This window comes from Chrysochloris asiatica, unplaced genomic scaffold (assembly GCF_000296735.1).
Source record: "Chrysochloris asiatica unplaced genomic scaffold, ChrAsi1.0 scaffold00207, whole genome shotgun sequence".
Classification (NCBI taxonomy): domain Eukaryota; kingdom Metazoa; phylum Chordata; class Mammalia; order Afrosoricida; family Chrysochloridae; genus Chrysochloris; species Chrysochloris asiatica.
In genome coordinates this window covers 1,351,191-1,368,920 of record NW_006408725.1, presented here as the reverse complement: position 1 = coordinate 1,368,920, position 17,730 = coordinate 1,351,191, and positions in this window count along the sequence as shown.

Genomic DNA, 17,730 nt, shown 5'->3' with positions numbered 1-17,730 from the left:
AAAAAAAAAAAAAAGAATAAATGGAAAGAATACACAGAACCACTGTATCAAGAAGAAATGGTCAATATTCAATCATTTCATGAGGTATCACATAAAGAAATGATTTAATTCTTGCTTAATTATGCCAAATATTTCCAAGTAAACCACTTAATATATCAACATTAAAAAAAAAAAAAAAAAGCATACATGGTAAACTCATAGTAATACTAGAATAACCATTATTCATAATAAATTTTTTCTTCTGGAAAAGGAATCAATAATTATGCAATTTTGAACTTTCATATAACCTTCAACAACTTGTAGGAGCATATATCATTGTTTCCATGAGAGAATTCTCCAGAGAGAATTCCTAACTGTCCAGGTCACAGTCTTGTTGCCTCCAAATCTCACTATTTTAATTAAGTCTCAGTAAATAGCTGATGTTTGTAGGAAAACTGAGTAGCTTTGTCCGCTGCTATGGATAGGTTAAGGAGCTCTGACAGCGCAGTGGTTACGATTCGGGCTGCTAAGGTCAAGGTCAGCAGTTCAAAACTACCATTCCATGGGAGAACAATGAGGCTTCTGCTCCTGAAAAGATTTACAGCCTCAGAAACCCTATCCAGGGTCAGTATGAGTCGGAACCGCCTTGACAGCACACCACCACCACCATGGATAGGTTAGAAAATGAGGGCTTAGAAATGTTCATTGAACTTAACAGCATTGTGCTAACAGGTAACCATGAAGGGAGAAGTTTCAGTGGATTGGTAATGAAAAACTTGACTGAAGTGGGTCTTGGAAAATAAATGGAAGCAGCTATTAATAGACAACTCTTCAGGGAGAGTAGTTGCAGGCTATAGTTTTCTCCGATGTTGGTAAGTACCACCCTGCTCAGGGTTTCCAAGGCTGTAAATCTTTACAGGAGCAGAAAGCCTCATCTTTCTCCCATGGAACAGCTGGTAGTTTCAAACTGCCAACCTTGAGGTTAGCAGCCCAATTCGTAACCACTACACTACCAAAACTCCTGTCACTGTAAAGACAGGAAGAGAAGAATTGTAGAGACAGGAGGAAGTGGGAAAAAGAAGGTTTCTTGGTTGATTTGATTTTGAGATGAGCTAGAGAACACGTTTGTAGGCTGATCCAGCAGAAGTTTAATAATTTATATAATATCCAGTGCATGAACCATATATATTGCCTCCTTTTAACCATTTGAATTAGAAACTGGCTATGTACGCCTGATTCTCAATGCTTTCAGAATCATTACTTCCACCAGGAACTAATCATATTAACAATTTAGTCAATGGTTAAACTATTTCCTGGTGTGAATAAATGAAAGAAATAATAAATAACCCTCTGCTAGAATCCATAATAATCATGCTTTTTCAGTAAACACACAGTTCCATTAAAAAAGCTTTATAAATACACTTAGCTAGATATAAATGATCTTCTTTTACATTTTAGCAATTTAAAAAAATACTATTGATTCCAAAAGTAAAAGAAAATTCATCTCTAGGCATAGTTTGATTCCTCCGCATCTACTTTAGCTCCTACTGATTAATATCTGATTTAACCCTAGATATTCCTATAGCAATAGAGTTCATTTATGCTGTTGTTCAGTGTTGTCATGTTGGAACCTTCTCATAGCATCCCCTTATAATGTTTCTGAGGAGTGGTTGGTGGGTTTGAACTGCTGAACTTTTGGTTAGCAATCCAGTGCTTACCCCACAATGCCTCTGAGTCTGGTGACTAGAAAGACAGATAAAGCAAAGATCCAGGACCCACAGAATGGGAGGTGCCAGAAAGCCAGATAGTTGCCATCTGCGCTCCCTATAGTGGGTATTCTCTATTGAAGTACTTCTATAGGAAGTACCTCCCTGCTCGGCAGTTATCTTCACACTGATTTCAACATTATCACACATTTATGGTGTTGTTTTAACTAATTCCTTCTGGAGAATAAAATTTTCAAGTTGTGATTTCCATCCCAGCCGCAGCTTAGTGTTTTAATAAAAAACACATTGTAGTCTTTCTTTCCTGTTGCGACTTCTTTTGCCCCAAACCAAGAGTAGTGAAATCTTTGTAAAATAGTATAACTCCTGAGTTTCTCTTCTGGTTTCTTGATGCCTACTTAAAATTGAAGGAGCCCTGATGGAGCTGTGGATTAACCATTAGACTTCTAACCAGAAGGTCATAGGTTCAAACCCTCTAGACATTCCACAGGAGAAAGATAGGACTGTCTGCTTCCAAAAAGATTTATAGTCTCAGAAAGCATATGGAGCAGCTCTAGTCTGTCCTGTAGTGTCATAATGTCACTATGAGTCACAATAATCTTCACAGCCCTGGGTTTGTTTTTTCATTTTTTTTTTTTTACTTTCAACCTACATATTCATATAATTAATTACTGCTGTTGTTACGTGCTCTAGAGTTAGTTCCAACTCATACCAACCCAGAACAGTATTTCCAAGGAGCAGCTGGTGAGTTTGAACCACTGACCTTGCAGTTCAAACAGACCGTGCAGTCCAGTGTTTATCCTACAGTGCCAAACCAGAACTCCATACAATTAATTGTTGTTGTTGTTGTTGTCAGGTGCCATCGAGTCGGAACCGACTCATAGCGACCCCATGCACAGCAGAACGAAACAATGCTCGATCCTGGGCCTACCTCACCACCGCTGCCACCCCCGCGTCCATCAATGATGCCACCTGGCCGATCCATCTCGTTGGAGGTCTTCCTCTTTTTCTCTGACCCTCCACCCTACCCAGCATGACATCCTTCTCCAACGATTGTTTCCTCCGGACTACATGTCCAAAGTAGGAGAGACGAAGCTTAGCCATCCTGGCCTCCAAGGAGCACTCTGGCTGCACTTCTTCCAAAACAGATCTATTGGTTCTTTTGGCAGTCCATGGCACCCTCAGTATTCTCCTCCAACACCACAACTCAAAGGCATCAATTCTTCTACGATCCTCTTTATTTACTGTCCAGCTTTCGCATCCATATGAGGCTATTGAAAACACAATGGCCTGGGTCAGGCGCACCCTAGTTCTCAAGCTGACATCTCTGCTCTTCAATACTTTAAAAAGTTCCTGTGCAGCAGATTTGCCCAGTGCAATACGTCGTCTGATCTCTTGACTGCTACTTCTGCGAGTGTTGATAGTTGATCCAAGAAGAATGAAGTCCTTGACAACTTCAATCCTTTCTCCATTGATAAGAATGTTGTTTATTGGTCCAGTGGTGAGGATTTTTGTTTTCTTGACATTGAGATGCAATCCATATCGAAGGCTGTGCTCTTTAATCTTCATAAGTAAATGTTTCAAGTCCTCTTCACTTTCAGCGATCAAGGTTGTATCATCTGCATATCACAGGTTGTTAATGAGTCTTCCTCCAATCCTGATGCCACGTTTTTCTTCATAGAACCCAGCTTCTCGTATTATTTGCTCAGCATACAGGTTGAATAAGTATGGTGAAAGAATACAACCCTGTCTCACACCTTTCCCAATTTTAAAACTTTCAGTGTTCCCATGTTCTGTTCGAACAACTGCTTCTTGGTCTAGGTACAGATTTCTTAGAAGTACAATGAAGTGTTCTGGAATACTCCTACTTCTCAATGTTATCCATAGCTTGTCATGATCCACAGGTAAACATCCTTCTGATATTCTCTGCTTTCAGCCAAGATCCATCGGACATCAGCAATGATATCTCTCGTTCCACGGCCACTTCTGAATCCAGCTTGAACCTCTGGAAGTTCTCTGTCAATGTATGATTGTAGCCGTTTCTGTATTACCTTGAGCAAAACTTTGCTTGCTTGAGATATCAAAGAGATTGTCCGATGATTTCCGCATTCCTTGGGTCACCTCTCTTTGGAATGGGCACAAACATTGATCTCTTCCAATCAGTCGGCCAGACAGTTGTCTTCCAAATTTCTTGGCAGAGATGAGTGAGTGCCTCCTGTGCTGCCTCACTTTCCTGAAAGATTTCAATTTTTATTCCACCAATTCCTGGTGCCTTGTTCTTTGCCACTTCTTTCAATGCACTTTGGACTTCCTCTCTGAGTATCATTGGCTCTTGTTCATATGGTATCTCTTGAAATGGTTGAACATTAACCATTTCCTTTTGGTACAATGACTCTGTGTATTCCTTCCATCTTTTCTTGATGCATTCTGCATCATTCAATAATTTGCCCAGTGAATCTTTTAATAGGTAACTAAATTACTCATAATTCTCTCAACAAAGCTTTTTCATCTCCTTTCTTGTAAATAATATCATATTAATTATTTTGCTGCTACCAGATGCCTCAATTTTATTATTTTAAAAACTATTTCAGTTTTCTATTTATTGAGGCTTTCTATACTCCCACAAATCTGTCTTGGAAGAAGTACAACCAGAATGCTTCTTAGAAAACAGGATGATGAATCTTCATCTCTCATACTTTGGATATGTTATCAGGAGGAACCAGTCCCTGGAGAAGGGCATCACACTTGGTAAAGTGGAGGGTCAGCAAAAAAGAGGAAGACCCCTAATGAGATGGATCGACATAGGGATGGGCTCAATCTTAACAACTGTTGTGAACATGGCACAGGACTGGGCAGAGTTTCTGTTTTTCATGGGGTTGCTATGAATCAGAACCAATCGATGGCACCTAACAACAACAACACACTCCCACATTTGATATTTTAATAGTTAAACATCTTGCAGAGAACAAAGAACAGTTTTATATTATGTTGGTTCCAAAATCAAGTTGACAGATAATCTCAACCAACACACTGTTATCCTTACCTTGTACCTTGGTGGTCATTAATGTCACATTAATGTACAAGATAGTCTGATAGTAGATTTTCCACTGCTGTGAAACATTAGATAACCAGATAGTAAATGAGTGAGGAGGTGAAGGTATTGGCCAAGGTTATATAACTAGTAAATGATTAAGTTGGGATTTGAGCCCAAGTGATCTGACCCAAGGCAACATCCGAGCCTTCTCTGAAATTCTGAAGAAATGAGAATACCAAGTCCAGATGTAATGCCCTCCAGAATAGCTCTCTCCCTAATACATCAGTACTTCCTGCAGTCTTTTGGGAGAATAACATATGACAGACACAGAGTAAGACTAAGACCCGCCCCTTGCCCTAGATCTTGCAGAAAAAAATATAGAAGAGAAAGTGAATTTTCTTACTGTCTGTTGTTGGATTACATATGAAAGTGCAATCTCACCAACCGCAGTTCCTCTGCACCTGACTCAGAACTGGGACAAGATACAGAGAAATCTGAGGGATGGGAGAATGACTACTTGATTAGAGCTCTACATAGGCAAAGCGCATAGATTAAAATAGACCCAAATTGTCTCATACTAGGCAGTTTCACATGGAGAAGACAGGACCAGGACTCAGCTACTAGTGGCAGGGCCTAGGATGCCTCTTTTTGAACTGGGAAACTGTTTTGATACCATTTGACTTTTATCAGTGATCTGGATTCTGGACTCACTCTACCAGCAACCAGCTAAGTGGAAATGCATACAGTAGAACTAAAAACAGTTCGAACACTTGCATGACTGTGAGGCCTGGAAAATTGCTTCAACTCTCTGGTAGCTAATTTGTTCATCTTCAAAGTGAGAAAGTGAAATGTAATGGTCTCTAATTGCCCATTAATTTCTAATATCCAAGTTACTTTCTAAGCATGGAAGTTAGATTGTTAAACAACATGTCTTCTAAATTTTTTTCCAGTTCTAACATTTTAAATTTGCACACATACATGTTCTGAGTTCCCTCTTTCTTAGGTTAAACGTATAGATCCTAGTATTTCAAATGGTACCTCTGCAGTAAACATAAGTTCTGTGGGTTGTACTGAATTGGGAAACTGTTGTGGTCAGCAGGACCTGCTAGCCTATATACCACCTTCACACAAATTATAAAAAGACCTCCCCTATGAGCAGACATGTTAGGAAGGGATAACACTCCAGGCAAAAACCACCGGATACATACAGAGCTAAGAGCACAACTTGAGCTGAATCTCAGCTTCCTCTTGCCTCCTTAGCTGGATGCAGTACACAAACTACTCAGCTGGGAACAGCAGTCTTGGTGGATTCAGAAAACCTGAAGGTGTTTTCTTTAAACCAAACTCACAGTTTCAGAGGAAAATACTGTCAGGTTATATAGCTGGCAGTACACAACATCTAGGCCCTCTGGACTGGACAAGCTAGAATACTAAAGATAGCAAGGTTTCATGATTACAATGCTGATGTTTCTACTGATGTTGAAAGGAAGAATATAGCACCATCAACCAGCTCTCTGACACAGTAGACAAAATGCAATCATAAATGGTCCATGTTTAGAAACATCAATGTGGTTAGTTAACCTACAGAGAAAATAGATTCATCCTACACATTCAAGTTCTCTTTGAAATAGACTCTGAGCTTCTCAGGATAGTTGCTTTCTTATTTGTTTTTATACCTCCAGTACACATCATGGTGTCTGGCACAAAATAGGTACTCTATAAGCAATTACTGCCTGGGTTCACAATCTGAAATTGATTTGGTTCAAACACTCTAAGAATGGATATAATGAGCTTAAATGAAATACAATGATATTGAGGTAAGAATGGAAACGCCAGCCTACAGCAGAGGTTCTCAACCTACAAGTATACTTGTTAAACCATTGGTGATTATGACTTGCCTCTCTCCACTCATCCACACCCACCCCATTTGAGCACCCCTAAAAAGTTGAGATTTTTCCAGACACCAATTCTGAAGGTCCTTCTTACAGCCCACACAAACCTAAACAGGGTTCATGGTTCTCAGCCTCCAGGGGTGAGGCTACATATCAGAACTCTCTGATTGATGACTTGAGTAACAACTAGTACAAGAATAAGGAAGGCTTCTGGGAGATTGTACAGAACTGTCGCTAATGGCTATATAATGGTTCAGGACTTCAGCTGAGGAAAAAGTAAATTTGATAAGCATGTCTTTCTTTTTCATGTGTTTTGTTTTGTTTTTACTTATATTTCTAATCTAAAGAAAAGTACAAAAAATAAAATAACAAATATCAAATTCTATATCATCACACACACACACACACACAAACCCAGCACCAATTTGCCACTGATAATTTAAAAAGTATAATGTGCCCCTTACTACTTCAGAATTAAAAATAATACTAACAGCATAGTTTCAAACTTATTAGTTTCTGGACTCTGCCCCATCTTATCCCTTACCATCCCTCAGCAGGGCCAAACCTTAGCCTGCCATTGATTTGTATTTTCATTCTCCATGTTTTATGTTTTGCTCTCATTCGTAAAGGATGAGTTTGCACTTTACATCCTCCCAAAACTTAGTGTTGTCAGCTTCATATTTTCCCCCAATATGATAGTTGTAAAATAGTGTCACATTGTTTTAATTTGCTTTTCTCCAATTACTAGGAAGTTTGCATATTTTTTCATGTATTTATTGGCCTTCCAAACTTCCTTTTCTGTGAATGGTTTACTAATGAATTTTACCAATTTTTGAATTAGGCTGTTAGTTTTCTCTCTTGTTGATTTTTACATGAAAAAATACATATTCTGGATACTATTCATACAAATGTATTTGCTCAGTCATATTGGAGTAATAGAAAAAATTTCAATGAACTAATGAGTATCTTGCTTTGTTTTTTATTCTTTGTAACTCAAAAAAATACTTTCTTCATGCCCTCAAAATATTATCTTCTGTTTTAATCTAAATAAACATTTGATACATCTGAAATTTGTTTTTGATATGGAGTAGGTTATTGTTGTTAGGTACCATCCAGTCAGTTCTGACTCAGCAATCCTATGTACAGCAGACTGAAACACTGTTTAGTCCTGGGCCATCGTCACAACTGTTGTTTGAGCCTGTTGTGGCTGCCACATTGTCAATCCAACTCATTGAGGGTCTTCCTGCTTTTTTGCAGATGCTCTACTTTACCAAGAATGGTGTGACTTTACCAGTGACTAGAGCACAAAGGTAAGTAAACACACTGTGGTTCTATAACATGCATGCACACCAACAGTGGCAAGTGTCAAAGATGTCAGTACAACCGTCAGCCAGAAAAAGGATGTAGCATAGAAGAGAAAGGAGCTTAACCTAAGTGGAATAGCTCAGTTATATTCACCAAAGAAGATGTTTTTTAGTCCCTCATGATAACCAAATCACTATGGGCATGAAGCCTTATCGTTCTAAGGTTCCTCTTTGTCACTCTGACCTCTAGGTCAAAATTGAAGCCTCAGCTTCCACAGCTTTTGTCTTTTTAAAACTCTCTCTCTGGTTTCTATGAATTCGTAGTGTTTTGTGTCTCCAGCTCTTGCCTCTTCTTCTTGTTGTTGTTAAGTGTGTTGAGTGGGTTCCAACTCATAGCAACCCTGTATAGGGTTTCTAAGAAGAAGCTGGTACTGACAAGAAATCCAGCTCCTCGGATTTCAGGGGAAAAAATGTGTTCACATCAGGTACTTGGAAGATCAACAACTTTATGGATACTATTTGAGGGAGAGAAGGATAAGAGCATCTTGTTGCATCAACAACCCAATCTTCCAGCAGCATCCTTGCTCCTCTTCTTCTCTCTTGGCAGCCTGTCCCTCTCAAGAGCAAGACTCAGTCTTGTATCATGCCTAGCATTTAAAGAGCATGCTTTACTGTTTGAACCCAAGCAATTTAACAAAGCATTTCTTCCAGACAAATATCGTGCTTTCTCTAAAAGTAATCTTGGTAAACAAAGCTCTTTTCTCCATCTCATTGCACCCATATTTGGGATTGATATATAGGCCGAACCTGAATGTATATGGTAAACTTTCTCAAAGGAAGATGACAAATTCATCCACTTACACTTGGCTTCATGTAAATTTGCTTTTCAGGTATTAAAATGGATAAGAGAACAAAGAAAAAGAAAATGAATTTTCCATATCATTTTGTCTAGGCATTTGGAAAGAGGATATTTTGTGAAGAAACATATTCTGTTTGGGCAAATACGCTGGACTTTAGCAACATGATTGTCAACTACCCTGACAGTATGGAGAAGAATCCTGCATCATTCACCAAGCCCCCTTAAAATAGAAGCCCTGCCCAATAAGAGCCCCTAAAACGTCACAGAAGAAAATGAAGAGGAGGCAGAGGAGAACATGACATTTGCAGAAACCCAAGTAGTGGGACAACATAGACTAATATAGGTGATGTTGGGTGAGGTGAAAGGGAAACCTACCACAATGTTTTCAGAGTCTCATTGTTCTTCCCCCCAAGATGATGCATACTCATACATACAAGTACGCACACGCTCAGTCACACCCACAGTTGCCTGTAGGGAGACTCACAGGGTATTTAACTGCAGTGCCTCCCCTCCCTGCCTACTGAAGAGTAGACCTCAGCATCTAGGAAAGAGTAGGAGGTATTGTCACCTAGGCCCCTGCTTCTAGACACCAAGCAGCATTTGAAGGGGAGGAGCTGCTTGGAAGGGAGAGGAAGGGTGGGCTAGGAGGAGACTTGCTATGTCCCACATAAATGAAATTTATTTCCAAGTCTCTAATGGCTCATCCTGTACCTAGTCTATAGCATGCCTATTTGTCCCATTCCTCAAGATCTTGTGTGTAACTACCAGACCTGTTTTATCCAAGAAACAGAAAATGAAACTGAGCAGTCACAGGACGTTGCACCTTTACGGTTTGTTCTTAAATGGTTACACTTTTGGTCTGAAGTTTTTGAGTTCATCTTACAGATCATCTCAGATAGTATATGTATTGAATACATGTATTGAATATATCTGTGAGTAGAAGAGAGTAAAAATAGAGCTAGGAGAGTAAACAAAATAGTCAAAAAGAAAGAAAAAAATCCTTAATCCTAGAAGTCACTGAAGACCATTTTCTTTTCCTTATTATCTTTTCCATTTATTGTGTCTTTTGTGATTTTCAAGTGACCCGATTAGAGAATAGTTGAATAAAGGCATGGCACATTCATTTTTGGCTATATGTCAGTCTAGATAGATAGACTGAAAGACACTTCTTTAAAAACAAAGATCAAGAACAGATGAGGCTACTGAAGTAGATGAAGGAGGAGGAAGAAGAGGAGAAGGATGAGATCAACATTGACACTTAGTTTAAAGGTGGGGTAATTAAGACAGGGTACTGATGGAGAAGGGATAGACGTATGAAGGTAAGTCAAAAATATTGTTACAAAATCATAGAAACATTTTTAAACAAAAATATAAAAACATAAAGTTATTGTTTCATGACATACCCTCCATCTATGTCTAAAAACTTCTGAAGGTTAGTGTTTCCATCTCTGTAACACTTGCCTGAAGAATTCTGTGCTCTCAAATTTATATCACTTCAAAACAGCTGTTTTGGCATTCTTGAGAGACTCAAATCATGTTTCTTATAAATGTTCATTGAGTTTGGGGAACAAAAAGAATTCTGAAAGAGCAAGATCAGGGCTGTAGGGTGGAGGGCTAACATTTCCCAATGAAATTCTCATTACAGAACCCTTACTACACTAGAGGCATGAGCAAGTGCTTTGTTGTGATGGAAAACGATCTGCAGCACAACTTTTCTGACCTTTTTCTTACCATTGCAGTTTTCAATTTTCTTAAAATTTCTTTATAATACACCCTTGTGGTCATCCTATAACTTTTGAGAAAATCTATTTTCTGCATCCTAGAGATTTGGGGTATTTAAAGCTTTCAAGTGACATTTAAGATACAATCAATCATTGGTCTCTATTGGTCAGGAAATAAAGAGTCAGAAGGTAAAGAAAATCCCAAAGAAGAAAAAAGCCTATAAGGCTGACAGCCTACATTGTGCCCAATTACCATCACTGACCATTCTGACCATAATAGATGGTCTCAGACAGAATAGGGAAAAATATAAAACAAAATTCAAACTCTTAAAAAATACCAGATTAACTTGGCCAGTTGAAACCAGAGGACTCTCTGAGACGATTGTCCTGAAACACTCTTTAAACCCTGAACTAAAACTATTTCCTGAGATCACCTTTTAGCAAAATAGCAGAGTGGCACACAAAATAAAAGACATTACTTGTAAGAGCAGTGCCCTACTAAAAAAATCATCTATATGAAATCAAAAGGTAAATATTAAGGATAAGGGCTCAAGGATACCAGATTCCTGGAAATGGGACAACCAGAACACCATTGATGCATTGTGAAAGATGTAGCTAATATCAGTGAATGATATATATGGAAACTTGGAAACTGTTAACTAGGAAGCTAACTTGCTGTATAAACTTTAACCAAAAACATATTAAAATATTATTTTCAAAAAGAAAAGCTTGTACCATTTTTTTGTTTGTTTTTAATACTTTATGTTTATTTGCCGTGGCTGACAATAGATATCAACTCTTGGGCATCAAAGACTTCTTGAAACATGGGTCATCGATATCTATTTTTATGACTAGAAATAATTTCATGCATTCATTAATTCATATAATTACCCTATGTCTAATATATTATCTACAGGAGCCTTGGTGGCACTTTGGATTAAGTATTGAGCTGATAATCTCAAGGTCAATGATTCAAACCCATCAGTAGCCCTACAGAAGAAAGATGAGACTGTTCAATCCTATAAAGATTTATAAGCTTGGAAACTCAATATATGGTTGCTGTGAATCAGAATTGACTTGATGGCAGTAGGTGTTTTTGGATATTATATGGCCTAAACCATTTTAGTTACTAAGATAAAGGTAGAACAAAATAGATGAAGTCTTCCTTCATAATTTATTTGGAAGCAGAAGAAACAAAACAGTGTTTGTAGTGTTAAATATAAAAGAGAAAAATGAAGCAGGGTAATGGGAGATAGAAAGTACTTATAATGATGGGGTCATTTTATTTTTATATACGACTGTCAGGAAAGATGGAGTCCCAGGGTGGTGTAGACGATAAAGTGCTCCACTATTACCCAGAGATTGGCAGTTTGAATCCACCCAGAGGTATCTTGAATGAAAGACCTGGCAATCTACTTCATCAAAATCACAGTCATTCATGGAAAGATGGAGCAGTTGGGGACTTTAGACACAGAGAGGAAGAGGGGCTATGTGCTGATGACCACGGGGAAGGCTTGTAGTGTATACCCTTTGGTTGGCTGATGATGCATGGAGGGGATTGTAACTATAGCAATGAAATGATATACGATAGGATGAATGTAAAACTAATGTTCTCCCATGTAAACTATCACATAATTCACAATAAAACATTTTTTTAAAAAATCACAGTCATTGAGTGCAGTTCTACTCTGATCCACAAGGAGTCACCGTGAGTCAGAAATGACTCAATAGCAACTGGGTTGGGGTCAGGAAAGGTGATAGAATGAACTTGAAAAGAGATATCAATGCAGTCAGGCTTTGAGGAGATGAGAGAAGAAAATTCCTGGTAGAGGAAATAGCAAATGCAGGCACTGAAGTGGAGTGCATGTAAACATGCTAGATGTGTTTGAAGAACAAATAGGTCAACATGGACACAACATAGTGGGCAAGGAATAGAGTGGCCAGGGATAACGTCAGAGATGTAGCCAGGCTGGACCACGGAGTTCATAGGTAATGATAAGTGTAGGCTATCACCTGGGAGTGAGAGACATGGGTGGGAAGGAAGACTATGTGGAGACAGGAGATCAGGTAGCAGTTGACCAAAATAAAGTAAAGAACAGGTAATGGTGACCTAGACTCTAGAAATAGTGACAAAGATGGGGGAAATGCCTTAATTCTGGCTATATATTTTTTTCAAAGTTTGAGTTTACAGATTTGATAATGGATTTGATTTGGGGGAAGGGAGTCTAATAAAAAGAAAAGAGACAAAGATGATGCCAGGTTTTTGACCTGAGTAAGTAAAAGAAAGGAACTGTCATTCATTGAAATAGGAAAACTGACATTATTTAGGGAGAAAATTAGGATTAAGCTAGAGACTCCTGAAATAAATCCAAAAGGAGGCACAGGATTAGATATTAAATTGGAGCACAGTTTCAGATTCAAGATACAATTTTGAATGTCATCAGCATTTAGATTACATTTAAAGCCCCCCAAAATTGGATGAGATCATTAAAAACTGAAATGAATAGAGAAGAGGTTCAACGATTCTAAAGAAAACTGGGGAAAAAAAAAAAAAAGTCTCCAGAGAGGTTAAGAGAGACAAGAGGAAATGGTATTCCAGAGGCTAAGGAAGAAGGCATTTTTCAGACTGTTAAATGTGCCTACCTGAGGGGAATAAAATAAGAATTGACTGCTGGTTTTGGAGGTTTTCTGTAAGCTGTGGTAGGTGTTAACTAGTTGGTTTTAAACTCATAGTGACCCTGTGTAACAAGGAAGTAGCAATGTGCAGTAAGACTTTCTGGGCTGTAATCTTTACAGGAGCAGAGGATCATCAGGTCCTTCTCCCAAGGAATGGTCAGATGAATTAAAATGATCAGCTTCTCAGTTAAGAGTCAAACACTTCCTCATGGTGCCATTAGGGTAATCATAGAACCTATTGCCTAAATCAGAACACTGTTGAGGGTGAAGGAGAAAGCTCTTAATATTTAAAATACAACAGTATACCAGGCATCAGTGAAGACTGGTCTGAGCAAACAAGACCTATTTTCATCCTGGTTATTGAAGACCTGGACAAAGACAAGATTAAAGTTGTTTGTTTGTTTGTTTGTTTGTTTTTTTGTGTGTGTGTGTGTGTCTGTTTTTGAACAATGAAGGGAAAAGAAAAACTTAATTGTAATATGTTTAAGAGAAAAAAGTGAGAAGAGGAAATGACCCTTTTAAGGAGTTTTGCCATAAAGGGGAGCAGAGAAAGGGGCCAATAACTCAAAGGGCATGTAAGTTTAAGAGAGATGTGTTTTCTAGAAGGAAGATGACACCACATACATATTTACATACTGATTGGGATATCCAGAAGAGAAAGAAGATGCTAGAAAGACCAGAACCAATAGCTACAGTGTTTTCCTGGATTGGGCAAGAAGAGAGGTAGAATCCAGTACACTGGGGGAAGTCTTGATTTTGGTAGGAGGGGAGGCATTTTGTCTAAAGTAATAGAAAGAAAAGTCATTGAGGAAAGTGGTGGTGGAAGTTCTCATCTGATTCTTTGTATTCTTTTGATGTGTATAATAAACAAAGTCAAAGACCCAGGCAAATAGAAAGCAGTCTTCTTGGTTATAGATTCAGAACAAGACAAGCTAAGTTATCATTTCCACTCAGATTTGGGGCAGGTATTCACATCACTCCATACCACCAACAGAATCATTGACAATGAGGACTCTCCTGTCAGTTATACAAGGGCAGATGTGCTCCCTCAATTCACAGCATGTGGGGACATGGAAGGCAGGGGGGGAAAATAAGCAGTGGCTATTGACAAGATCCTCGTGTGGCGCTGTAGGTTAATGCACCAGACTGCAAAGCCGTTTGAACTGCAAGTTTGGCAGTTCAAGCTCACCAGCTGCTCCTTGGAAACCCTATACAGGGTCATTATGGGTCAGAACCAACTCAACAGCACTTCACAACAACAACAATTGACAAGAACAAACTTTTGGAAATGGGACTATTTATTTGATGGAATACAGAGAATAAATAATGGAGTCATATCCTTGATTTGGTAAAAAGAGAGATGTATGGTATATTCTACAATAAGGTATGTTTTTTCAAAGACAATTCTTGAGTGCACTGTGCTGAAATAAACATTGCAAACCCATTGCTATGGAGTAGTTTCCAATGCATATCAACCCTATAGGAAAGAGTACACCTTCCTCTTAGGGTTTCTAAAGCTACAACTCTTTTACAGAAACAGATTGCCACATTTTTTCCTATGGAGTGCCTAGTAGCTTTGAACCACTGACCTTTCACTTAATGCTAAACTACCATGCCACCAGGACTCATTGCACTGTGTTGCTGTTGTTGTTGTTGTTGTTGTTAGGTACCATCAAGTTGGTTCCAACTCATAGAGACCCTATGCACAACAAAATGAAACACTGCCTGGTCCTGTGTTATTAATATATAACAATTGTTATTTTGTTGCACATTTTTGCTGCCCCTTTGTCAGTCCATCTCATTGAGGGCTTCCTCATTTTTTCTGACCCTCTATTTGGCCAAGTATGATGTATTTCTCCAAGGACTGGTCCCTACTGACAACATGTCCAAAGTATGAGAGATGAAATCTCACTATCCTTGTGTCTGAGTAACATTCTGGCTGTACTTATTCTAAAATAGATTTGTTTGTTCTTCTGGACCTGAAATTTATAATAGAAAGACACAGTTCCCAACCTCTATCAGGGAGAAAATAAGGAGCAAATTGCTTGGTCTTCTTTACAAAAAAAGAGTTTTGTTAAATGATCTATAGGGAGAATGACTTCTCAACAAAGGGAGGATCCTGGATAAAGGTTGGGATTCTGAGAAAGACAATTCTATACCCAGAACACTCTTCAGGACAAAGGAGCACCCTGCCACAATGTCCTTTCCCCTTTCCGTGCTTAACAGATTTCACATGGGCTTCCACATGCCACACACTGTGGTAAGTTTCTCTCTAAATTCTCTAATGCATGACAGGAAATGACAATTTCTTACAAGTACTCTCCAGTCTTGTGTGACTTTGAAGTCTCTTAGCACTTGACAAAACTTTTATTTTTAGCATATGTGTAAAGCCTTCTGTTTGCAACAGCCATCACAAAAATCTACCCTGTTGAAGCTAACACATCACCTCAAGTAACTGGGCACTCCTGGCATCCAAAATGTTCCCTTATATGATGTAGCAAATCCCCAAGCAGCTAACTTTTTAAAGTCTTAGCCAACTCTTTTAACTCAGTGCCACCTGTACCCTTTTTAATCTCTGCCATGACAGTGAAACTTTCAAGACAGTTTTCCTTCCTTCCTTCTTTTATCCTACCAGATAATTAAAGCACTCATAACCTTTTGGACATAAGTGATGACTGATAAATGATGCTGAAACATGAACATGCCTGTATATCCTTTAATTCATTACTTGTCTGTCACTTTGTGTAGTGGCTTGTGTTGCTGTGATGCTGGAAGCTATGCCACCAGTATTTTGAATACCAGGAGAGATATCCATGGTGGACATGTTTCAGCTGAGCTTTCTGAATAATAATCATGAGGAATCTGTACCTGTACCAAGAAGCAGTTGTTTGAACAGAACATGGGAACACTAAATGTTTTAAAATTTTAAAAAGGTGTGGGACAAGGTTGTATTCTTTCACTATACTTATTCAACCTGTATGCTGAGCAAATAATCTGAGAAGCTGGGTTATGTGAAGAAAAATGTGGCATCAGGATTGGAAGAAGACTCATTAACAATCTGGATATGCAGATGATACAACCTTGCTTGCTGAAAGTGAAGAGGACTTAAAACATTTACTGAGGAAGGTCAAAGAGCACAGCCTTCAGTATGGATTACATCTCAATGTCAAGAAAACAAAAATCCTCACTACTGGACCAATAAACAATATTCTTATCAATGGAGAAAAGATTGAAGTTGTCAAGGACTTCATTCTTCTTGAATCAACTATCAACACTCACAGAAGCAGCAGTCAAGAAATCAAACAACGTATTGCATTAGGCAAATATGCTGCACAAGACCTTTTTCCAGTATTGAAGAGCAAAGATGTCAGCTTGAGGACTAAGGTGCACCTGACCAAAGCCATGGTATTTAAATCACCTCATATGCATGCGAAAGCTGGACAGTGAATAAGGAAGACCGTAGAAGAATTGATGCCTTTGGGTTATGATATTGGAGGAGAATATTGAAAGTGCCATGGGCTGCCAAAAGAACCAATAAGTCCGTTTTGGAAGAAGTGCAGCCAGAGTGCTCCTTAGAAGCCAAGATGGCCAAACTTCATCTCTCATACTATGGACATATTGTCAAGAGGGACCAGTCACTGAAGAAGGATATCATGTTTGGTAAGGTGGAGGTTCAGAGAAAAAGAGGAAGACCCCCAACGAGATGAATTTGCCAAGTGATGGCATCGATGGACTCAAGCATGGCAACAGGACTGAGGTTGGTCCGGGATCGGGCAGTGTTTTGTTCTGCTGTGCATAAGGTCGCTATGAGTCGGTACCAACTTGATGTCACCTAACAACAACAGGGAGAAGAAGAGGCAGACCACTTATAAATGGTTAGCTACTGAAAACTTTATGAATAACAGTGGAACAGTATTTCATAAAGATGAAACCTTCAGGTTGGAAGGCAGTCAAAATATGACTGGGGAAGAGCTGGGTCTTCAAAGAAAACTTGACTTAATGACATGAATGGAACAAAGCTTTTGGCACCTTCATTTGCTGATCAGGCACAACTCAACGAGAATAAACACCTGCAAACATCTGTTAATAATCAGAACCTGGAATGTATGAAATATGAACTAAGGAAAACTGAAAGTAGGCAAAACGAAATGTAATGCATCAACATCAACAGCCTAAGAATTAGTGAGTTGAAATGACTGGTATTGGCCATTATGAATCAAGTAATCATATGATTTGCTGTGCCAGGAAACATAAATTGAAGAATTCAATGTCAAAAAGAGCACTTCAAGATCTATTTTAAAGTACACTGTTGTCTATCATAGGATAATATTCATATGTCTACAAGGAAATAAATTCAAATTTATGAACAACTACTAAAGCAAGTATTGATGAAACTGAATAATTCTACCACCTTCTGCACTCTGAAATTGATCAAACAAGCTATCAAGATGATTTGATCATTGCTCGTGATTAGAATGTGAAAGTTGGAAACAAAAAGGAAGGATCCATAGTTGGAAAATATGGCATTGGTGATAGAAATT